Source organism: Oreochromis niloticus, linkage group LG3 (genome assembly GCF_001858045.2).
Source record: "Oreochromis niloticus isolate F11D_XX linkage group LG3, O_niloticus_UMD_NMBU, whole genome shotgun sequence".
NCBI classification, from domain to species: Eukaryota; Metazoa; Chordata; class Actinopteri; order Cichliformes; family Cichlidae; genus Oreochromis; species Oreochromis niloticus.
In genome coordinates, this window is record NC_031967.2 from 19,106,664 (window position 1) to 19,129,333 (window position 22,670).

General features: G+C 39.5%; 1 long non-coding RNA gene across 8 annotated transcripts; it reads right to left on the reverse strand.

Annotated features, from left to right (window-relative positions):
- Positions 1-291: 291 nt before the first annotated feature.
- Positions 292-22,058, reverse strand: LOC102075644 (uncharacterized). Of its 8 annotated transcripts, XR_003219491.1 has the most exons (6): positions 21,742-22,058; positions 13,615-13,719; positions 6,526-6,660; positions 6,260-6,391; positions 5,395-5,587; positions 2,017-5,107 (listed from the first exon to the last, which is right to left on the reverse strand). It is a non-coding gene; the product is annotated as an uncharacterized LOC102075644 (long non-coding RNA). The 8 variants fall into 8 exon arrangements; XR_003219493.1 differs by lacking the exons at positions 13,615-13,719; positions 21,742-22,058 and adding an exon at positions 292-2,000 and having other exon boundaries at positions 2,282-5,107; positions 6,526-9,989; XR_003219494.1 differs by lacking the exon at positions 13,615-13,719.
- Between the last annotated feature and the right edge of the window lie 612 nt (positions 22,059-22,670).

The following is a 22,670-nucleotide window of genomic DNA, read 5'->3' on the forward strand; positions in this document are numbered from 1 at the left end:
TAGTGATGTTTTTGTCCCTGAGTTAGGAAGTAGCACAGTATCTCCTGTTTGTTCCCCCACCCCTACCAGTTACTGCAGATGGCAGCCCTCGCTGAGCCTGGATATGGTTTCTTCCTGTTGTATAGGAGTTTTTTTCCACACCACTGTCATCAGCTGCTTACTTGAGTTGAATGATTGGTGTTCTCTTCAGTAGTCGAAACTCAGAGATAAGCGTTGTTGTGAATTGAAGCTGCATAAGTTAAACTGAATTGTGTTATTCATATGTTTTTTTTAGTGCGAGCCAGACACTTATTGATATTACTCAGAGGAAAAAAAATAATAAGTTTGAAGGAATTCAGACATTAAAGTGAGGGACTAATAAAGCTGAATTGCCCATGTTTTCTGTGCCTGTGTTTTTCCTGTGCGTAGCCATCTGTAGCATGCACGTGAACGGCGACTACGGCACTCTGTGATAAGATCACAAGCGAGCGTTCCAGAAAAAGCATGAATATTTTTGGCATGAATATGGGGTTACGTGAATGCGGAATGGTAAAGAGCTAGCGAGTGCAGACGTGTGAAAAGCACTGAGTGTTTGTGGTGTCAGGTTGAGACACAGTGTCCACAGTGTATTCAGGGAAAGTCTGATGCAGGCAGGGAGGCAGACCCCGTTCTCCTGAAGCACTTCTATGTTTTATTTATCAGGGGTGGCAAAGCAAGCGGTGTGTTTAACTCAACAACAACCGCACCAGCAGCAGAAGTCTCAGCATACTCCCTTTATTTCAGCCTTCAATTATTGGTGAACTTTAGTTTTACAAAGTAACTTGCTAGAAAATGTCTGTCCTATGATTTATTTCCCACAATGAGCAGTTTAGCGGCAGCTCCGGCGTAACCTCTTCCACAGCACCCACAAAGAAAAAGGCATGAATGGCAAATGTCCTGTTTTCTTAAAGAAATAACACAAGAAATCAGAGTCATATATGATGAATTTGGGTTTTATAGTTTAGGTTTATAGCATGAAGATTGCAGAAGATGTGACACGAAACGCAATCGTGTGCTCATGGACTAATTCCATTTCTATATGTTTACTAAGATCTAATGACAATTACACCACCGGCTGTGATTATTAACCCTACCATCCAGGTTATTAACTTGTTCTTTGATAGCCGCCGAAACAGATATCCCAACTAGCGTGGAAGAAAGAAGTCATTTACTTTATAATTAAAGGCAATTAGTGAATCAATTAAAGCTCCATCAAACCTGATGGAAAAGAAAACAAAATGGCAGGAGTTGGGATGGGCAGTATTTGCAGATAGGCATCATTATTGTCCCATCAAACGTGAACCTCAATAATTGAACCCAGGGTTAAAGAAAAAAAAAATCAATTTCCTATCATGGATTGTCATATCCCACCCCCTCATATACCCATGCCAGCATAGCATCTATTTAAAAAAAAAAAAATCCCTGCCGAGGAGCGCATCATTCTGTCTTAGAATAAACTTGTCGATATTTGTCACTTTCAGTCCTTCAAATGTCGGAGACAATGCAGCCAGGAGAGATGTATGGCATGCAATAGATATGAGCCAGTTTCTTCAAGATCCGTGATAAATAATTCCAGTCACTGAAAAAAAATAGTTCTTGAGTTTTTGGTTTGCTAATAAAATGTATCCCTCATCTCATTCTCCTCAGATCCCAGTTTCCCCCTTTTAAAATGTGCTGGTTAATAACCCTAATTTATTAGCATCTTTAAAAAAAAGTCGCTTTTGATATTAGTGAGATTAAAGCTGAAATGCAGTCGGTCCAGTTTTCCCCGATGGCAGCAACTTTAAAACTGTCCTTATCTGTTAAATGTGATACACTGCAGTGATGTGACAAGGAAAATGGAATAAAGGAAAAATGCACTTTTTTGATAACCCAAACTCTACAGTGAAGGCAAGTAATAGTGCCTGTTGGTCTTTGTGTTGTTTTGTGGGGTTTTTTGCTCAAATCAGCCCTCGCGCAGCCTCGGGCAGTGACGCCGTTTGCTGAAAAAAAAAGAAAAAGAATAAACCTTGAGCTTCTTCGGCAACGTCAAACTTTAACTCTGAAAAATGCCTAAAAAAATACAAGGTTTCATAACAGAAGAGTGAACGATCTATCTTTCACAGCTGTGGAAATATTTACATTTTTACACTTGGAGTTAGGTAAAAGGTGGCAAAAATGTATAGAAAATGCCTGTGCTGATGAAAATTGCCTCTATGTATATATATAGTGTTCATGATTGCTCTTGTTCTTTGTGCTTTTCTCTCAGTCTATCATGGCTCACGTTGATGCAGTTGTTAGAGATGTGGCGTCACAGGAAGAAAGCTTGTCGGCTGGGGCCTTTCTGTTTCCTCCTGGTGCCCCAGCTTCCTCACGCAGTTGGTAAAAACAGAAAAACAGTAAAGAGATGCTTGTTTTGTTAGCAGGTGATGCTTAATTTGGCCGTAGGTGTGAACAAGAGTGTCTCCAGGGTGTACCTCACCCCTCACCCCTATGAAAACCCTCTGATTGCTGGGAATCATCTGTTTCTTTATCATAAACATCAATAAACTGTAATAAAATTATCACTGATTACTATCTGTGTGTCAACGGTTAACTAAAGCATCATTTCTCTGTGTCTAACACGATGTGTTATCAATCTATGGGGCTATAGGGTTATTCCAGGAAACAAGGGGAAATAAGGGTGTGCTCATGTTTTCATTTCATATTGGATAACCTCACCTCTAAGGACCTCAAGCTGTTATTTAAGCGAAATAATGCATGGTTCCAACCACAGATGAAAAGGGGAATTCATTAAAAATGAAAAGCCATATTTTTCATCGTAATGCACTGGCTATTTAGAGCATGCCAAGGCGTGTATTGACACATTTTAATAATGTCGGTTACCCCGTGATATCTGAGCCACTTTGCCAGAATTGTGACTCCTGTCTGCCGGCGCTACTATTAGACTAAAGGTTAATCTTTAGTAAAGTATAGTTTTATATGTTTTTGATGTGCAAAAAACAAGTACAGATTTGAGGTAGATGGTCAAATGCTTACACATAAATGTGTTTCCTTTATTGCAGTGGGTGGGTATTCCTCTGTCTCTGTTTCATGAATAGCATATAGTGCTCAGGACATGGGATTTCATTCATTGTTAGATTAAAAAAAAGACTGAATGTAATTTTTCATGCTTGAGCAAAGATGCTTTATTATTTGCTGTTTATGCTGGCGGAGTGTCCTTGTGCACAAGGAAACTCCGCAGCCCTAACTGCGCTGTGCTGATATGGTTTCTTAACTTAGAGTACGGAAACTGAGATATCAAGTGCTGCAAGCGATAAAGTGATAAAATAATATGTTTTTGAAGGTACTTGTGAAGTGCATAGGCTTACATCATCAACAGACGGTCTCATGCTAGGCAACAAGCTGCTCAAAGTTGCCTGGGTGGGAGTTAATGATTATTTGCTTTTCCAACAGCTTTTGCTGACATGCCAAAAGCTCTTCATAGAGTTTCAAGTAACAAATACGAGAGAACATGAACACTGTGGCTACTGGCCACCATATGCTGCCGTACTGAATGTGACTGTTCAGTTCACCTGCCATTTTTGCCTCTTGTTCTTTGTGCTTTTCTCTCAGTTTATGATGGCTCATGTTGCTAAAGAGATACATGCAAAAGTCTTAGATGCTTTCTTCAAGTTTTTTCCCCTCACTTCAAATCTGAGCTTTGCAGCGGAGGGTCAGGCTGTGTTCATACTTTCCACTTAATGCTCGTCTTTTCCGGCAGGAGCAACATACTGGATGAATTGGATTGAGGTAATACTGACATTGAGGTCAGAAAAGAGCTAAAGACCTCTTCTTTGGGTTAGCTCATTATTATTTTTTTCACCTTGTTAGCCTTAACACATGGCCAAAGCTCTGTTAGCAAGACCACGCTACTCTGATCAGTCCCTGCGGATAGTCTAAGAAGAAGCCATGCGTGGCAGCCAAACAAGGAACAGGAGGAGTGAAGCACCAACTTTTTTCGGGTGGGAAGTTAGCGCTTTCAGGCATTTTACCCATCACAGGAATGTGAAATAATTGGCGCGGGGTACGACGATTGTTACACTGTTTCAGCTCCTCATCACTCGGCCTTGTTAGATCCCTCACACCAGTGGCGGGTGCACAAAAATGTAAGAATTCTTCAACACCGAGCTAGAGAAATGTAATAAGGGCTCTCATTCACTCTCAGCGTTGGGTGTTTAGACTCACTTGGTGTGACACAAGTGAATTTTACATTTGGACCAGACAGAAAAATGTGGATTGAGACTGGTTATGGATGGAAACAGACAAGATTTATATAAAAAAACATCAAGGTCTCTTTGTTGCTGGTGTTCTTGATGATGAATAGAGGCCTCTTCTAACAATGCTCTGCATGTAGGCAGGAAACTGCACTGTAGTTCATTGATATAAATGGGGGGATATTTACATAGCATCGCAGTCTCTGATGTACTGTGATGTAATTCAATGTGCTGATACATGGTTTTTTGCATCGCTACTATTACAACATTACTAACAATATTAGTTTTCGGGCATTCAAGTTTCATGTCAGACGTTAACGTGGTATTAAAAGAGAAAGGTCATATTTCCACTGCACTACCTACACAGTTATTGTTTGCATAATCCATGTTTGCATGATATTTTGTGTGAAAGCCACTCGAACATTAAAACACAAGCTTTAATCAACTGCATGTTTGGCTAAGAGTATAGCAAGAAAGCACAGGGGGAAAAAATCAATAAAACAAGATGATCTCGGTGTAAAATCATTCATAAAGATTGTGTGTTTACTGAACTATTGATTGCCTGAGTGATTCTATACTTCTCTTGCTTGGGTTATTTTGAATTTGGGCGTTATCTCTGTTGTGTGGGATGTTTGAGTCACGTAACATTATTCAGTAGAATGTGTGGATTAAATCTAGTCATGTTCATACACAGAGATGTGTGAGGTTGAGTAACTTTTGTTGCCACTAATAGCCCGTCCATCCGTTTTCTTCCACTTCTTCGATTCAGGATCACAGAGGAAGCTCTGGAGGCCATCCCAGCTGCCATAGGGTGAGAGGTGGGGTACATCTCAGAAAAGTCTCCTGTCACAGGGCTAACACATAGAGACGGATGCTCACATTTGCACCTACGAAGAGTTTAGAGTCACCATTTAAGCTAACCCCATCTTTAGACTGTGTACAAAACACTGCACCGCCGCGCGTCCAAAACTAACTGTGGCAAATTAATTTGAAAAACGATCTACAAAGATACGATGAAATAGGAGGCATTAAAAACAGTTAAGACATGACGTGAAAATCGATGAGGTCATCTGTTGACCAATTTGGGCGATAGGCGAACTACAGTGGGCCCAGTGTGGGTGGCAGAAGAGTCTTAATGTACCTCATGACGAGCCTCTCGAAGAACTTCATCATGATGGGTGTGAGTGCAATGGGGCGGTAGTGATTGAGGAAGGACAGTGAGGACTTCTTTGGCACAGGAACGACGGTGGTGGCCTTGAGGCCCATTGGGATGACAGCAGTGCTCAGGGAGAGGTTGAAGATGTCAGTGAGGACATGTGTCAGCTGGTCATCATCTTAGGATCAGAATTAATAATCACAGTATCAATATATGGACTCACAAATTTCAGCAAAATCCTGAAGAGAGATTGCTGAAAGTATCAGAATGGACAAGAGGGGATGTAAAGTCGAAAGAAGTGGAAAAGTTTGAAAATATGATTGCTCCCGAAAAACCTGACCATAAAAAAGAGCCCCAGCATTTTATTTGTTTCTATTATAACTGGCATTGCATATTAAACACATGGACAATTCTGTAATTAAAACATAGCAATCCAAGCAAAGCAAAAATACTGGCAACGTCCCTTTCATTGTTTCATTGTAGACTCTACAGGATTCCCTGCAAAAGTCTAAATCAGGCCTTAGTGTAACCAGAAAATATAGTAAGAATGACTTGCTTTTTTCATTTCATTCAGCCTGACATTTTTCTTTCATGACATATCAATTCCCAGAAACATACATACTCTCAACTACAATGCAGTCTGTGTAAAAGAAGTGCTGATAGAGCAGTCTAGAGGAAAGAGAATGTAGAACAGCCACTGCAACTATCAGCTTTCTGATAGAAATGTTACCAAGAGCTCCGGCTAGATATCAGGTGCAGCAGTAATTCTGGCAGACCAACTGATCTAAATAACATCCCACAATATTTAAGGCTCAGCTGCACTGTATCTGCAAGCCAATTTGCAACCCACCTCCACCCCAGGTCTTCCTTTTATCCTGTCGAACTTGATCAGCACCACGTCTGTTGTTATTAAGGTGTGTTCTGTGCTGTAGTCTTGCTACTGAGCCTCAGAACAGAGCCAAAACACCAATCCGTAAGGACTCTGAAAAAAGCAATGCATAGTACATAGAGAGTTAAATGCAAGCAAAGCAGATAATCTCACATTTAATTTGAGAAACAGAGACAAATCTGGAAAATAATGAGGTCTGTACGATGGTTTAAGAGAAGAGCGCCTACCCGCTGTCAGGATTTTCAGTTATGTGAGGTTTTGACTGCATGCATAACTGTGTTACTTTTCTGTAATGGTTCCCGACTGAGCGGCTGGTAAAACACATCAGATCCACCCAGCACATCGTCTCCCTGGGTGCTCGTCTCAAAAAAAAAAAGAAAAGAAAATGCAATAAATCTGTGGGGTAAAGGCCATGGTTCATCAGATGCCTCCCCACATGCTTTATATCTCGTCCAAGTTTGTGTCCCTCCTCTAGTTACACCTCATTAAAGTAACAAGTTTACCCCTGGTGATCATGCGCACCGTCACACACCTAACCGTTAAGTTGAAACAAAAGAAATCATCTCACAACTTGTTTTGGCTGTGGACCCTCCTTAATTAACTACAATCATATGAATGTGGCATTTCAATGTGACTTAGATCATGTCTGCCTCTATTTCCCCCCCCATTGTGAATCGGGGCCTGAGGTGTGGAGGGAGCAATGATAATTATGATAAGTGATTTGTGCCCACTCATGCAACTCCTCGAGGTAAGCCTCTTTGATGTCCTTTGCTTAGCCGCCTCACTTATTTTCCTCTGCTAAGCTTGCATTCTCATAAAGACACCACTTACTGCTCTAATAGTGCTACTTTTAATCTCAGGGGATTGGCCCTTTTTCTTTTCTTTCTTTTTAACCTGATTGGTGTTTTACTGTGAATTGGATTGTTTTAGGGGAAAAGCCACTTGTTCCAAACTCTGCAATTGAAGTTCAGTGTTTCAGTTTGTTTGACTGAAAGACGTGGAGGGTTTTTGGGGGGACAATGAGAGTAGCAGCAGCATCAGCCACCAGGTGTCCATTCTAATGGCTACACTCTGCCACCCAGCCCTTCACTTCTCCTCCTCAGTGTTAAAAAGAGGCTGGCGGGCATGCATTTGATATGTTAAAGGTAGATGGCTGAAGAGTGCTGACTTTGCATAGTACTCTAAAGATAGAGGAGGATATATGGAGGTAGAGGGAAAGGGAGGGGGAGGTGGTAAAGAGATGCTGAACTCTCCCTCTCGTCTCCTGGAAGCAGGCCAAGTGTGGGCCTTCAGAAGGCTTGTTAATGATGCAGTGTTGCCAAGTGGCAGATTTTTAAAAGCTGCTTGCCATAAATCTTGCTCTCCATCTGAGCGTACATGTCAGCACAGGCACTGACAGGTGCCATGTGGCGACAAGTGCCATCGTCAACACCCATCTCCCTCATATAGCCCTCCCCCCCATCATCCCCTCCTCCCGGAGTATCACACAGTCCGGTGGCAAAGTATAAATAACACCTTGAGATACTGTGAGAGCGCTGGAACAGTGCAGAATTTGTCTCCAGGTCTTCTAATAATGAAAAGTTTTCGAAGTGTCCCTCAAATTTGGCACCAATTTCCTTCTCTGCTCAGGTGTCAGCGATGAGGTGTGTGCTGGAATGTAGTGAGCATGTTTGTCCGTACGAGCGCATGAATAATCCATCCGTGTTGTGTGCATGTGTATCCGAAAAAGAGCCCGAGGTACAACCAGTTCCTGCCCTCCTGGGAAAAACGATCAGGTTTGGGAGAGCCATCAAGTTTTGCAGTACACTGAGCAGCTCAGTCAATATTTCCACTGTTAGCGGGAGTGACTCACACAGGTTTACTTTCTGGAGCGTTATATTTTAAGCTGGCAGGAAAGCTGATGTACCTTCTCGCCACAATACGCTTATTTTCTTGCCATTGTAATTTTGCAAGCACTATAACGACAGCTCATTTTATGTGGAAGAAAGTGAGCGTGTGATTCGCTCTACCACGTTTTCATTTTCAGCTCATTGCTGTGGATGTTTGGTCAGTCTTCAATAATAGATATATTTAAGGCAAAAACAGTCTTTAAATTTTCATGACTATAGAATGTTTTCACATGAAATCACAATCGATAAGGAATCAAATACATGGGAATTCAAATCAGTGGAGTGATGTTGCTTTATGGGATGCTTGTAATGCCTAATGTTAGCCAGTGTTAATTGGTATTGTTGTGTCACCGACGCTACTAATCCCACTTCTTCACAGAAGCAACTTTGTGCTTCCTGTCATACAAATGCTGTACTTACAAAGGAATTATTTTTTAGTTCTGCTTACCATTTAGTCATGTCCATTTAGTCAAGTCAATTTAATCCATTATACACATTTAAAACAACTGCATAAGCTACCGCAGCATTTTAGCTAGGTAAAAGGAGCGCTAATTTTAGCTCTGACTAGCTCAAAATAGCTCACTTACCTATGTTGTCTTAAAATACAGCCATCAGAATGGTTTATAACAGTCAAACGGTTTTTGTGGAACAATAAATTCTCACCTGTTCAAGAACAGAGACCAAGAGGACACCTGGTGTAACTCAGTGCCAGCGCTAGCTAGCTAATAGCAACAAATGCTTGACAGTCATGGTTATATGTTACTGTTTTATGGTATCCTTGATTTGAGAACAGATGCTGTCAAAATTCAAACACAAGACAAGTGAATCCAGATATTTAGCAGTTTAGTGTACCTTATGAAAGCTATTAGCAGCAATAGTTCAGCAATAATTATAGCCTCCCTCCTGCTCAATTTAGCTAAACTGTGGAGGAAAAATAAAGAATGAATGATCTCATTTTTATCGAAGTATCTGGCTGTCTATGAATTTCTTTCCTTTTTTTAAAAACAAAACTTGTTTCCAAAGACAGTCAGAGGAATACTTCCTGAATAAGTGTTATATTTTTTCCGTTGCATATGGCACCCTCTGGGATCTGACCGTCTGTCTACCATTACTGCCAAAATGCACTCAAAAATAGATTTAGGACTTAATCTGGTCACTGGTCAAGAAGTAAATGTAGAGCAGGTCTGTCTGTAAAATCACACTTTAATAGTTTTATATTTATATTCTGTATGGATAAAACAAATCTAATATGCAGAGGCACCTTTAAATCTGCCTCTGCTCTGAGCTAAACCAGCTGCGTTCTGCTACTCACAGGCTTATGCTAAGCTAAAGTTACTGCCTCCTGGTTTCCCAAACATGAGAGTGCATACTGTTGTACTTTCAAGAAAGAATATAAGAAAATTTGCCAAAATTTTCACATAATGCAGTTTTGCTTGCAGTTAAGCTGTATTATTGACTACAGGCAACTAAAGCTTCATTGCTAAGAAGTATTTGCTGTAATATTATATGCTCTGGCTCTAATTCTAATAGCAGGGTTTATATATGCAGTTCTTCCAAACTGCATGCACTCTACACATTTAGTCTGGGGCATTAAAAGTATGTTAAAAGGGCATTTAACCATGCAACCAACCGCTTCCTCTGTAAATGAGAATGTAAACCCGTGATAAGTGTTGGACAGTGTGGAGTTTTTGATAGAAAGGCAGCTGAGAAATGGCTCCTTTACCTCTTCCTCTCTCTCTCTCTCACTTTTGCTCTGACTCTCTCTTCAATCTCTGTAATGCAGAGAAGAGCCCTGAGATCTTTTTTTTGTGCAGACACAAGCAAAAAGCTGCATTAAGAGGACAGAGGACATTGGAGAAGTAAGCTGATGAGGAAAATCAGGGAAGAAAAATGGGGAAGGATGTCTCCGCTTCACCTTTAGAAAGGAGAGTTCTGTAAATGCAGGCATAGGCTGCTCCCCTAATATAACGCAGTCTTAAACAGGCTATTAGAAACAGTAGTGAAATGCACTTCACTACTCGTTTTTTTAAGATTATAAATCCAGACAATCTGATTCCCAGGGAATCAAATAATGCTGCTTTGTCGTGCTTTGGCATTTCCCACATATGTGCATCCTTAGATGTCTTGGATTGGGAGCCTGGATCCTCTTGTTTACGTCAAAGTCGTAATGCCTAAAGTCTAATTTGAAAACCAGCATCGTCTGCGTATGAAATTTGGATCCAAAGACCGTTAATCAGGAGGCAGTGGCATTGTTCCTGATTGGGACTCATGTGTAGCAGTTAGTTTGTGCTTTTTTTTTTTTTCAATTTAGGTGCCAAAATTACATGGTTAGGTTGAAGGGTCCATCTTGTTTTGGATTAAAAATATTAGTAATATTAACCCTGCACATAGCAAAATTATGCTTATGGCTACACAGTGGCAGAGACTTGTACAGTATCATTAATGTGGCTGCATTAAGGCATCAGCACAAAAGTAAGTATTTGCCGACCTGAGAAGAAGGACGGCCTCCTCTTTTGATTTTCTCCCATATCTGGAGGCTAGAAACTCTGGCATAAGAAAGCAATGCAATGCATATGGTAATAACACTATAAGGATGGTGGGTGTTTGTCTGTCAGTGTGTATGCATGAGTGTGGGTGCACATACTGTATGTACAAGTAGGCATATAGGTGAATCAGTATTTCTGAGTCACCCGCCCTGCCTTGTATTGTTGGGGGACGCGTGGGAGTGATTCACCATTGTGCCTCCGTATCTCTGTTGCCAGCTTGGCTGTCCCTTCACTGCTGATCTGTGAGATTTAGAATTGCTCCCAGAGTGCTTTTCTAATCTTTTCTCGTTCTCTTTTCAGGAGAAATGTAACCTGCAGTCAGAGTATTTTCCTTTGGCGGCTTCATACATGTTTACTGGCTGTTTTTATTTTATTCTTTTCTTTTTAAGTTCAAGAGTAATGGATCGAGATGTTCGTCCAGAGTATAAAAAGCGTTACGTTGTTTCTCTTTTTATTTCTGTTAAGCTCGCCACGAACTTCCTCCTATTCCTTCCGAACTTGATTTAAGAAACGCAGTGAGGTGCTGTGTCAGATGTCAGTGCAGCAGATTTTTTTAATAAGCTTGTTAATTTCATTAAAACAGAGCTTGAGGGATTTCTGGGAAGAGGTGCTTGACATCTCACAAGCATCACAACCCTGGGCTTCAGTCTGCTCTGTAAGTGGTCTGCCAGCTCATAAAAAATACATTGGACAGTGGGCAGTCTGCTGATGAGAGGCACTTTCTTCTGTCTCTGTTTGCCTGACGTCCAATTAGCTTTGAGAAACAAGCTAACCCGTAGCTGCCATTTAGCCCAAACCACCAACAGCGCCTCCAAGATATCGAGACATGACATAATGAATGCAATCAACAATAATTAGGGGGAATGATGGGCTCTCACTTTGAGGCGTCATTAAGAAGGAAAGGCTGGTGCTGCACTGCCAGTGACCTCTACCTCCTTAAACACTCCCCGCCATCAGGAAAACGGACCTCCCGCTGTGTCATAATCTTTCATGTAAGACATTTCACAAAACTAGGAGAGTCTTAAAGGGATGTAACACCACAATAAAAATACTACTAATGAAGCTGTTTTGCTAAAGTTGTTTGGATTAATTTCTTAAGCTTAATTAGAATTATTTAAGAAGCACAGAGTTATTTAAGCTTGTAAGTCTACTTGAGCTTAGATAAGGTACAAAATAACGGAAACACTGAAACATACAGTATAAATGACAACATCTTATGAATTCCCTGTTATTGTGTTCTGAATCTGAATGCATAGTAAGCTTGATTTTGGGGAACATGTGGACTAAAAGTGGGTTTAAAGATGCTCGTTGTGACTTCTCAACTGTGCACAGTACGTCACAGATTTTTAATAGTGTGTGAAAGTTTATTCTTCACAATACACTCAGTGGCCACTATGTTAGTTACACTTTTTCCAGTTTTAAAAGAAATATTTAGTCAGCCAATCAAAGTCCAGCAACTCAATTTACTAATGTTATCATGGTCAAGATGACTTAAACCAAGCATCAGAGTGACTTTGAATGTGACATGGTTGTTGGTAGTGGTGGGCGGATCAATCCAAATATCGATTGTATCGATACCAAGTGGGCATCGGTATCGGATCGATACTAGCCTGGTGAGATCGATTCTTTACTTTAAGTTAGGCTCTTGTTTGCAATGCTGTGGTTTCGGCAAAGACGAAAGAGCCAGGTCGCCGGACTCGCCGCTCCTGTGTCAGCGCAGAGCAGGCACACTTTGCTCACCCTCCCCCCTGTTGTGTTTAGATGTAGCGCCATCACGTGACGGGACTTAGACGCTTTGGGGGGGTTTACTGGTTTGCGTGCACTTTTAGTTAAGATTTTCTAAAATAAAAAATTATAATATTAATTTCCTATAAGCATTTTCTATTTAATTATAAACTTCGTCCTAATTATGTCCTGGGTTTTAACTATTTAATAATAAAACAGGAAACATCATAAAAAAACACTTAAGGTCATGAAAATTAATTGAGATTTAGCAATTCAATGACGCATCCACCTTATTTATTGAAAAGTATCGGAATCAGCGATACTGGCCCATATTTACTTGGTATTGGATCGATACCAAAATATGCAGTATTGCACACCACTAGTTGTTGGTGCCAGACGGCCTGGTCAACTATTTGAGAGACTGTTGGGATTTTCCCCATGCAACCATCTCTTGGTTTTTAGAGAATGGTGGAAAAGCGAAAATATCCATTGATCGTCAGTTATCTTATAGTAAATGTCTTGTTGATGCCAAGATCAGATGTCAGAGGAGAATGGGAAAATTGCTTTGAGCTAATAGAAAAGAGCCATAACTCAAAAAGCCACTCATTACAACCAAGGTATGCAGAAGAGCATCTCTACAGCAGCAGAAGACCACACTGGTTGCCACTCCTGTTAGCTAAGAATAGGAAACTGAGGCTATGATTCACACAGGCTTACCTAAACAATAAGAGACTGGAAAAACTGGTCTGGACTATCATGTCAACATGGACAAAAGAGGAAATATTTCCTGCAGCTTGTTTAATCTATGGCGCAAAGAATCAGACGGCCAACTGGGGTCCAAATCAGTACTAGCAAGTGTGCACTCCTACAGTTATTGGAGTGAAAGAAGAAAGTTTCATTTTGGTAGATTTTACTTATGATATTTGATCTCATGGCTCTTGTGGTGAAAGAATCCTTCAAATACTCCTTTGTATTGCCAAGATGGTTATCTATTAGAAAACATTCTGAGATGGTTAAAATCCATATTAGGTAACAAATAGAAAATAATTTATTTTAAGTTGAATCTTTGCTTCACTTCCAAAATATTTTGGGCGAATCTAGTAATGAGAAAAAGCTGAATGTGAATCACGCAGACTGTCCACTTCTCTGGACTGACCTTAACAGAGACCGTTAGTTTAGAAAAGCAGAACAAGGGGGTAGCCAGGTGAGGAAGGCCAGGACACAACCACACTCCACCAGAATACCAAACAGACGGTGTAACCTGTGGGTGAAAAGGAGAGAGCATGTCCGTGAAAGGTGGTGCTTGATGCTCCGCTACAAAGGGTTTCAGGTTGATGGAGATCAATAAAAAGAGGTGCAAAGAGACACTACAGGCATGAACCATCTCAGACGTGTCTTGAGACTTTCAGTATACTAGATTATTGTTATTTATATTTTTAGAGCATTCATAAGGATCTGATTTAAATTTCACAGATAATCTTTTAGATGGAAAACGTAATTGATCTTTAACCAACCTCAACCTGTATTGAGACGGGTGACATTTGGAAAAACACACGTATGAGTGAAAGATGTGAAGAACGAGCTCTGATTAGAAGGCCGTGGGTGTATTCTCATGAGCCCGGAATATGAAAGATGTGAGACTGCAACTGTTGTGAAAGAGGGAAAAGTTATTACTTGCTGTCTGAAGCAATTTGTATTAAAAGCAGTTTGCATCTGAATATCTGGCTATGTGAATGCAATTAATGTGAGCAGTTGTGCCATGAAATATGAACCGGGTGGCAGAAAACATTTCCACTGAGATTCACTTCCCACAGTTTCTGTCTTATTTATGCTGAGTTTTTAAAGTCAGGGGTTTGGTGACACACGCACGGATTAGTAAATGTTAAGCAATGAATTTACTGTGGAATACCATCAGTCTGTTCATACTAATGGGATTAAATCACATAATAACTGAAGATTTATGCTGAAACTTCAGTTTTCTTATTTAATCACATGAAAAATACATTTTCATGTGTTTAGTTGGGGCTTTTACTTGGCGTGTCAAACGGTACATGTTTAGGTGGTGACAGAGCATCCTGTATTTTAAATGATTTTTAACCCCTGTTTCTCTATACACAAAAAGAGAAAAAGACATGATTTATTTATGTGTTTTTTTTACTTAAGCATTCAGTTTAGGTTTTAGGCACATGAAACCTAATGCAATTTTTAAAGCACTTCTTCCAGGCACCTGCTGAAACTCAGATTAAAAAAATTACCACAAGTATAAAGGCCTAGCCTTTTCTTTGCATTCAAGCGCATATGTTTAATTCAATTTTGACTGTATTTCATATTAACATATTGGTGGGAGAGGTTCTTTTCTGCTGCTGCAGACAGCCTTTTAATCAGTTTAATTTTCTCTCCTTCACTAAGTATTTTCCATTCACAGAACAGCTTTTGGAACATGTGGCTCATGCAGCAGAATTAGAGGTTATTCAATTTAATCTGTGCTACATGCCCTCTCCCTCCCCTTCCTGCTTAAATTACCCAAAATGCAACACAAACACCAAAAGTTGGTCTGATTTTTTTCATTATTCTATTACCAGCTAAGCAGCAACCTCCATAGCTAAATAAATAAATAATGCATAAGAAAAATGCCAAGGAGGAAGTGCCAAAAGCTGAAGTTCTTGAAGTGACCACTTGAGGCTAGCTCCAAATCCCAACTGAGGTGTTGCAATCGCATGACCATTAATCGCATGACCATTAATCACGTGACGTTAACTTGTCAACCATTTTGGACGTGTGACAATTATGGTGAAAATTTAGGAACAAGTAAATAAGGTTCCAGGTACAGAGGCTGGGAGATAAGTCCATGACTATCTGGCAACTGTGTATTACCCAAAAATGTCTTTGCGGTTGTTTTCATTGCTAGCAGACTGCAGCAGCTACCAGGTGTTTGCATGGAACATGTTGACTTGAGTAGGGAAACTTGGAAAAGTGCAGCCAAAAATTGGCATAGTTCACTTTCAAAGTGGAAGTTGCCCATTTTGAAACGCGTTGGCAGAAGAACTGAGGCATTTGTTTTACTTTAAAAGTGAGTGTGACATGTTTCTTTTTTCAGTTATAGTTAAATGGCCTGTAGTTATAGTTATAGTTTTTTAAGCTGCACCACCGCTCAGTGAGTACTTGCAAATGTCTGCAAGTGTTTGCAAACAAGTAGCCTTCTTCTGTGCAAACTGCAGGCAACCATTACAATCTGCTAGTGATCAAACCAATCATGGGGAAGTTTTTGATGTGACGGCGTCTTTTCTTTCGCCTAGTGACAGCCAGCACTCAACAAAAACCAAGAACCAGTTGAAGAATATACATGTTTTCCTCATGATCATTGCTGTCATTGTTATATCATGGCAGACAACTCACTCAAGTGCACATGACTTTACATGAGTCAAAGTTACCATACAAATAAGCAAATAAAGGAACACTTTACTCTACAGGTAATTTTACCCTTCACTACAATATTGCTAGGTGATCTTTTTAGAGGTCACCAGATTAAACCTCCTTAAGGAAATACTAGTAATGTATTCAGTAGTTAGCACTTAGTAGTTATTTCTTTGTCATAGAAAGTATCACAGATGGATATGGGTATCGTGACATCATCAAGTCTCACTGTGAAGCCTTTAAGATGAGAATTTCTCCATCACCATCTCAATCGCAAAAAGCTGTATGTGACAAGTTTGGTTAGAAAAATAGTATGTGATTCCATACCACAGATAACCTTTAATTTTTTAACATAGTATGACCAAGAGTTAAAATATAGACCTAATTTTTTATTCAACTTGTCCCAAGTGGGTAACTGAGCCCATGATCTCAGTATCAAAGTGTTTAAAAAGGTCAAGCAATGAAGACTTTTTCCCGAAGATTTCCATAGGACCAAAAATCCTTTTGCAACCACAGATATCTGATGGCCTTCAGATGCATTTCAGGTTTAAGGCACTTCTTAATTAGCTTCATTTTTCCAGCATGGAGGCAACGTCCATGATAATACGTCCGTATTCACTGCTCCCTCAGAAGGACACTAAAAATGTTCTACATTTTTGAACTGATTTACTAGCACTCTTCCACACCTGCAAGCAGATTTTTCCACGTGAAATCAGCAGTGTTACCCTTTAAATAAAGGTTAGATTAATTGGGTTTCTTTCTTTCTTTTTTTTTTAAAGAAACTTCAGCTGACTAACACAACTCCTTTCATACTATGCTGCACAGATTTTCATTCAAGCTGAATTCTAATTTTTCCCTTTTTTATTAGTCCAAAACCATATGTCTCTCCTGCCATCTGTGTGATGGTGTAAAGCAAGGATGGAGCATATTATTGAACGCTAAAGACATCAAATAAAATGATGAATCTCAAAGAAGAAAAAAACTTCAAGGAGATTAATTAGGCAGCGCAATGCTGTTGATTGGTCTATAAAAAAAAAATTGAATGGTATTTAAGGGAATGTGCAGACTCTCAAGCAATCAAAACATGTCCTGCCATTTATGTGCTCAAGTTTTAAAGGATAATCAAAGAAGCCAGCACTGCCAGGGTGCACAGAGTGTGCCAAGAAATCACTGTAATGTACCGGGTTTAACATTCAATCATATTTTGCATGAATTGGGTCTTGATCAGTGAGTAGCTCTGTTTTTTGAACACTGATTTAAAGAGCCAAGACTGAAATCAATCGGCTATCGAATTATGCAGAAAATCATATAAAACAATGGACAACTGTGTACAGCTAACCTTAATGTATGTTTCCAAGTCTAAATAAGGCTTAGGTTTAGACAATCAAGTCACAAGAGAAAAAAAAAAACCTTGATTTTGCTAAATCTAACTGATGTTTCTTCGCCAAACTTGTTTTTTTTAAAATAAGTACTACATAGTTTGGTTAGCACACTTCAGTCTAGCTGGATTGTGAAATTTCTGTCTAGGAAGAATGATGCAAAGGTAGGAAAAGAATTAGAAGAACCGTCACAGCCATCCTGTCACTGCGCTGATAATCAAACTGAATTGCTACTGGTTTCACATTTGTCATTTACTCAGACATCACTTTCAGCTCATATGAAAGACATATTAGGGGTGGTTGAAGTGGCACCTCTTGAAGCTGAACAAAAAACAAAAAAACAATTAAAATGTATGTATCTGAGACATATATTACTACATGAATCACTTGTCGTGGGCTGTAGGATGGGCCTGCTGGTAAACGTAGCTCACGTAGCTCAATAATCAGAGCTTGATTACATATAAAGGACACTGTAGCACCTTGTTCAGCCTCTCATGGCTTATTGTCACTGACTTTGGTGGTTGCAGGTATGTGCATCAGTATGCATGTACGGACGAATTGTTCACAAGTTCATTGTTTAGTGACTTCCTTCTTACTCAAGCTTGATCCCGGTGTTTGTGGGCCAAGTACACCTCATCCCTTGGTGACCTTGTGTTTTGCTGCGTAGTGCTCGAGTAGGGTGGGAAGGGCTGCAGCAATTAAGTTTGGTATTTTGGACTTTGGTAGGGTGGGCCCCAGATAACATTTGTTTTTCTTTATAGATTTCCCTGCTATTTGGCCTTAGGCCTGTTATTGTATTTTTATTTTGGCTTTTATCTGCTGTATCGTTAGCAGTACAAGTATCTTGCATTTTATTGCAGTGTTTTGCTTTGCTGTACCTCTGTTCATTTGATTACCTTGAAAAATTAATCATGTTTGTCTGAGTTATAACTCTCAGTTTTTTATTTAGTTTCTCTCCTTGGTGAGCTGATGTGCTGACTTGCTGGGGGGCTAGGTAGCTCTGGTGAGGTCCCCTCCCCACACTTATGCATATGAGCGAAGGCACTGGGACACAAGTATAAAAGGCATTGTTTGCACTGAAGTGGAGCGCACACGGTGAATTGTTGGCAGCACCCCTGAGCACCCCTTGGCATAGACTGCCTCCCAAAGAGGAATCTGCCTAGTTGCATTAATTTTTAAGTTGTTTTGCTTTTTGTAATGATTTTAGAGTTTTGCGTGTGTGTGTTCTAATAAAGTAACACTATCTGAATTTTTTTAACCAGTTTACTTTTTCTTAGTAGCTCTAGCCTTGTCCTTGGCTTATCACTTCATGTTAAATAAACCTTTATAACACACAATATGTGGATGTGTTTTCTTTGACTTCTTAGTACCTCTTAGTTCCTTTAAAGTTGTTATAGCAGACAGCATGATGCCATGTTGCCTAGCAATGAGCTACAGTGACTTTTTTTGTATTTATGCACCAATATCACTTATTTTGTATGTTTTTTTTGTGGCCAACAGCACAAACAGACCAAACTGTACTGTAGCATCAACACGTAGTAGTTTGAATTAACTTGTCAAGTCTCTCCTTCACCACTGTGTGTGTGTGTGTCTGTGTACGTGTTTTGCTAACAATTTAAAATCTACATGGTTTGTTAAACTAATATTTCCTGGGGTGCAGTTTCCGCAAGTGGCATTGTTGGTCTCTTCTCTGTCCTCTCACCACACACTCTAAATCCTGTTGCATACAATTGGTTTCACAGTTTTGATTAAATTGTTCCCATATTTTGATTGATCCATTCTTCATGTTTTTATTCATATTGAAAGAATATGAGCCTAAAGAGCGCTGTGCCTGCTACTTTACTGGAAAAAGTAGCTGAGAAATTGTTTTCTCTATCTAACCAGAGTAAGTCAGAAAAGCTCCAACATTTATCAATGTGAGTTGACTGTACAGTGATCAGATCTACTCCTTTAAATGGGACTGCATAGCATTTTAACCCCTTGGCCAAAAAGGCTGATGGGTTATTGTCGTCACTCTGACGAGCAGAGATGGGCAGTAACGCGTTACTTGTAACACACACACACACACGTTACTTGTAACGCGTTACTGTAATCCATTACTTTTTTCAAGTAACGAGTAATGTAAGGGATTACCATTGCAAAAGCGGTAATTAGATTACCGTTACTTTCCCATAGGAATGCTGCGTTACTGCGTTACTAAAACCGTGAGTTTTTTGCGAGAATGTCTCATGACAGTGACGTAAGCGAGTGCGACGTTCGTGACAACAGCTGTCTGCAGATCAACAATGGACAACAATATACGGGAGAGAGTATGAGCGTGCAGCGTTTAAAGCGTGGAAGTACTGACCTTATTTTGAGTTTCATTCCATAAAAAGTGACAAAAACATTGGTGTCCACTGTTCACTGCGTGGGAAGAAAACTTCTTTTTACAGCGAAAAAACCCCTAAACTTCCAAGCAAGCGCCAAATGCGCTACGACTGTAACGGGAAATTCACAGAGAAACTCGCGGAGTCTTCCACTGACCGCTGCAGCACACCTGCACCAGGGTAAACCTCCGCCTACCCCAGTCCTGCTTTACAGGTGAAAATAGAGCAACTAGCCTTTGACTTTATTTATTTTCTGCTGTGTTTTACTTGCATCTATTTGAAAGAGTGAGTATAAACACAAAAAAATATTTTATTTTATGTGCTGGAATGTGCAGAAAATAGGTTTAAATGTTAAACAAATTTCTTCCAGTCAGAGAATGTTGCATATAATTTAATTTTTGCTTGATGCATAAAGTTAAAAGATTAAAACTAATAAAACAAGTTTTAAAAAGAGACTTTTCCATTTGATTACATTTTGTATGATGAATTATGCAGAAAAAGTAGAATTGGGCTGAAAGATCTATCGCTTTATCACCTATTCAGGTTGTAAATTGTGTTTTTAAAAAGTAACTAAGTAATTAATTACTTTTGAAAATAAGCAATCAGTAAAGTAACGGGATTACTTTTTTGGGGAAGCAATCAGTAATTAGTTACTGATTACTTTTTTCAAGTAACTTGACCAACACTGCTGACGAGCGGTAAGCGGACACCGAAGTTTGTGAATGGGATAACTCAAGAAGTCACTTAGGACTTGAAAATTGATACCATAGGTGCATCTACTAAAAATGTGGGTGGCCTCAACCTCAGGGCCAAGTTTTCTGAAAATCTTGTGAAGATTCAGAATGAAGCGGCATAGGATTTTCATATTAATACCATAAAATGGTAGGCCCATTTGTGAAAACTACATCAAAGAAAATGAAGCGCAAGAGAAATTATGACATGAAATGACAGTGTTTGAGCCATAATTGGCTACAAATTGCTGAAATTGTCTGATATGGCTCAAAAAAGTTATGCTAATCTCTGAATGTATCATTAGTGAAACTAAAATTTGTTTACCAGTTCGTTTTATTTTTGTAAGAAGTTAGGAGTTATTTCTGTCTTAAACAGCCCCTGTGGCTGTTTTTGGAAGCTCCTGTTATGGTATGTTTCAAGTTAAATGACCTAGCAAGTGCAGGAAATGTAAATTTCCTAACGTGTTTAAAAGGTATTGCTCAAACTATTTTAAACCTAGCTAAGCAGTTTGTGTGTGGGTGTGCTTGTGTACTCAGAGTGTGAGCAAGTGAATTTTTCACATCACTCAGTCACTTAACAGTCCACAATGAGAGATCGCTAACATTAGCTTATAACAGATGGTACCTAGCAAAGATAGCATTAGCAAGGTTGTCATCTTTGTTGATTTAAATCATAAGTTTTGTATATACATAGCTGTACTTGCCATAAAATCACAGAAAAACACATTAGTTTATTTAATTGTGGGGGCTTCTCCATGTTTGGCTTTTAAATTTGAACTTTCTGCCCAGTTATCGATAAATATGATTTAGTTAATAAAATTTACACTGAGCCGTTACTTCAGCCACACCTCTCTCCTGCCCACTTTACTTGAACTAAGAAATGAACAGTTGGCATCAGGAACAAATCCATTTCACTCACTTTACCCAAAATGAATATTTGTGTCATTAAAATGTTCATGACTCAGACAACTCTTGAAGCTGCTTTCATTTTTAAATGAAGCCTTTCCTGCCCATTTTTAGGTGAGTGACACCATAATTCACGTTACATCAACCATGACAATTCTGATTAGATCCTTCATTTATAAATTACTTCTAGGTCTCATATCTGGGGATTTGATTTTCTACCATTTATGCTGAGCCTAATCTTGAATTACATCTTTATTCCATGAGGAAGGGTAGAAATGTCAGCCTAGCTATTTTTGCGTACTTTCATCAGCAGTGTGAACACCTATTAGTTTCTCATGTCTCTCTTGGCCTTCTGATCTACATTCATTCTATACTAAATGCCAAAGACATATCTCAACCTTCTTATTTGTGTGTTTGGTGGTTAGTAGACTTTACCTGGATGAGCCCGCCACCCTTTCCCACAGAAATCAATTAAGTCTGTCAATACCTGATTGATCTGCAAGCCAAGGATCGACCCAGTTGTTGGAGGATTAGAGGCGTCGAGGGGAAGGTTACTGTCTTAGCTTTAGCATCTTCATGAACCTTGACATAAATGCACACCATCTCCTCCCAGCTTCCCGGAATAGGGTCTTGCTGGCCTTTGCAGTCTCCAGGAAGCCAGCTGTGCTGTAATTGAATAACAGTAAGGCAGCTACATGAGTGGGGCTCAGGAGATGTGTTCCCTCCCCTGTCAATCCACTTAGATGATAAATGGTTCTCGCAGAAGGTTTTTAGAGGGTAAAGCTGAAAGGTTTTGCTCAGTGTGACCAGTGAGAACAAACACTCAGCTTGTAAGATGAGGATTAGCGTGAAATGACAACTGATAAAGCAATATGAAAAAGTATATATATTATCTATCCTTGTGAGGAAGTTTTTTTATATGATTGCATATTATTTCTTGTATAAAACATAAAATACAAGTAATAAAAAAAGAGCTTATACAGTTGGTGGAAAAGTGAATTCAAGGTGAAATGGGAATTTTGGTCTTGGTTGCTGATTGATTGATATTTCATATCTATGACAGGAAAAAGTATGTAAACTGCTGCTTTCAGTATATAGAGTGACACCAATGTGCAACAGAAACTCCATCTAAATGTATGTAGTAACTATCAATCAGGGCAACATATCAACTTGGAGAAATTGTAGTTCATTCCTTAACTCGGCGATGTTGGTGGTTTTCTGCACATCGGCTGCTGTTATGGAAGATGGTAGATGTTTCTATGCAAAAAGAAAAAAAAACCAATGTGTCGTTTTAGCTAAGGGGCTGAAAAAAGTTTTATATACATAAAGGCTAAGAACACCTCATTTTAGCCCAATGTCTTCTGGTTACCACGCACCATAATGAAAAAGAAGTCTCAGTACTTTCGTAAGATGTTA